This window comes from Mercenaria mercenaria, unplaced genomic scaffold, assembly GCF_021730395.1.
Source record: "Mercenaria mercenaria strain notata unplaced genomic scaffold, MADL_Memer_1 contig_4524, whole genome shotgun sequence".
NCBI classification, from domain to species: domain Eukaryota; kingdom Metazoa; phylum Mollusca; class Bivalvia; order Venerida; family Veneridae; genus Mercenaria; species Mercenaria mercenaria.
In genome coordinates this window covers 34,474-37,264 of record NW_026462759.1, presented here as the reverse complement: position 1 = coordinate 37,264, position 2,791 = coordinate 34,474, and positions in this window count along the sequence as shown.

Below are 2,791 nucleotides of genomic sequence, written 5' to 3'. Positions count from 1 at the left end.
TATGTTTGAGTTTTACATTAAGCTCAACAATCGGATATATATGCGTTCAATTGTTTATATTTCTGTTCGATTATCACATACAAATTATCACTTTAATGTTACGCTTGTCTGATGATCGCATAGACTTTGTTTTTAACTATTTATATGTCCAATAACCGAATATTAGATACATTACTATATATATGCGTTCAATAATCGAAGACATATTTGGTACAAACTTCAAATGTGTGTCCAATATCGAAGACTTATTTAATGCATGCTACTATATGAACATAGTCGGCGTCTATTAAGGACGCATGTACGACATTAGGTACTCTTTATTTCATACTAGAATGAAAAATAATAAGCATCGTTTCTTAGCTTAGTTTAAATGTAAATTTTTAAGACTAACTAGAACTGTCACAGGAGTGACTTATACCCCCACAATACGGTCTTGTCACAGAAGAATGGCAACCATAAGAAAATTTAAAAATACTTAGAATAACATAAAACGTAAAAAAATACTTAATACCTAAAAAAACCTTTTACTCATCTTTGGAGTTCTTCATCCAGGGTTTCCGCGGCACATATAAGTAATACTAGGGCTCAGGATGAGGGAATGAGGTAAATATAAAAATCTCTAGTATTAAAGATACACTAAAAATGAATGCAAAAAAGTCTTACTGACACATGTTACCACAGAAAAATGTATTTACTTTTTACATAGGACTAATAATAAAAAAGTTAAAAAATAACTAAAATACTGAAAATCTAAAAATAGAACTTCTAGAAAATAGACTTATTCTTGGAATTTAAGGGGAAGTAACTCAGTACATAAGTCAGAAAAGGTTACTTCCCTTTGGCTCTAAGCCAATCAGAATGATATATAGTGAAAATGCATCAATATTAACCTTAAACTCTAAGTAAAAAGGGAGCGTAAAATTCATGAAATTTTTTTTTTAAAACAACAGCCATTTGATGTTAAAATCAATAATATCGGACGAAAGATTTTAAGTTTAAACGTTTCATTTTTTTTTCAGTTAATTTTCAATACAGGACCCTAAGGACATCTGCATGACACAATAACAACTTCTACAAAACAGCCTCGAGACAGTTCAAACATATTTCATAATAATAATTCTAACTGAGCGTGACTAGACTTGTGTAAATATAAGTAAATATAAAGTAATATTATGTAGGTGGAAGGTCGTAATATTACTTTACATTTTTCATCACATTTTTTTAACAAATTATGCAAGGTTTTTACAAACAGTTATATCACACCTTTGGAACAGTTTTTGAATACATACAATATTGCGTCTTTTTAGATCTCTTGGGATGTATTTTATTCTTTCAAGAATAAAGTGGCACAATCAAAAATATAATGAATCTCATCTAAAGTCATTATTTCCGGTTCATTGTTATCATAAGTAAAAGATGACTTGTTTCTATTTTTTTCTTCTAGAGAATACATGTACAACCCCTTTAGTTTTGTTTGTGTTCACTTCTAACATCCACATGTCACAATATTCTGGCATTAAACCTAGAGCTAACTGGAGATCAGTCTATGACTCAGCAAATATAACAGTGTCATCCGCATACAGCAACAGATAGAGTTTAAAATAAACCTCAGTTGTATCATCACTTAGAACAGTCTTTACTGAGTTTGAAAACAATTCAAAGCCTTTGTATCTGTTTGATATAAATAACACTAAATCATTCAGAAAAATAGAAAACAAAATTGGCGACAAATTTTCATCTTGTCGGACTCCGGTGGAGCTAGTGAAAGAGCTAGAGAGGTCTTGATTACTTATAACGCAGGACTTAGCTTTTTCATATATAGCATATACGACTTTAAAAATTTTACCATCTATATTATGCTGTAACAATTTGTTCCATAGATAAAGACGATTCACGTAATCAAATACTTTTCTATAATCAATAAATGCTCAATAAAGTCTAGTTATTTTACTTGAATAGAAATCGACCAATAGTTTAAGTGAAAATATGTGATCGATGATACCATAGTTCTTACTAAAACCTGTTTGTTCTTCACATAATAGACCAGACGAGTCTAGAAAAGTATTCATTCTTATGAAGTATCTAAAACAAGACTTCCTTGGAATGCTTCAAATATTCATTTGAGATAATATCGTACATAGAACATGCTTTATTGTTGTGCAGAGAATTTATGGCAGCTAATATTTCTTCACCTGTAAAATTAACATTTAAGTCTATATTGTAAGATTCAATATTATCTAAATTAAAATGTAAGTCTTCATCCTGAGAACTTTCATTCAATTTACTGAAAATTGTCAGCAGAAATATGAGCTATAACATGTGATTTGTCATTACAATGCTTGTTCAGAAGTGACCAGTAAGACTTAGGATCTGAATTTTTCAAGTTTCTAAATTTGTATTCAATTCTTTATGATACTTATGAAATTTGGAATTTAATTCCTTTTTGTAAGCCTTACTCGTCATCTTAAGATGTTCAAGAGCAGTTCTTGAATTACAACGTCTATACCCGTTTCTAGCGGTAAAATATTCATCCCTCTTAACTTTACAATCTGAGTCAAACAAGGGCTTTTTCAATTTCTTTTTCTTGTTAACAGTACTAGTCCTAGCTGAAAGTTTTACATTTTTAATTAGGTCGTTGCACTCAGCAGCATTTATAGAAATATCTGAAACATCTGACACGAACAGTATCAATAGAGTGAGGAACATCATTTGGATTTTGTTAAAAATGTTCTAATTTCTCAAGTACAACTTCAATAGCTGACTGATCAAAGGAGCTAATAAAATTTTCTTT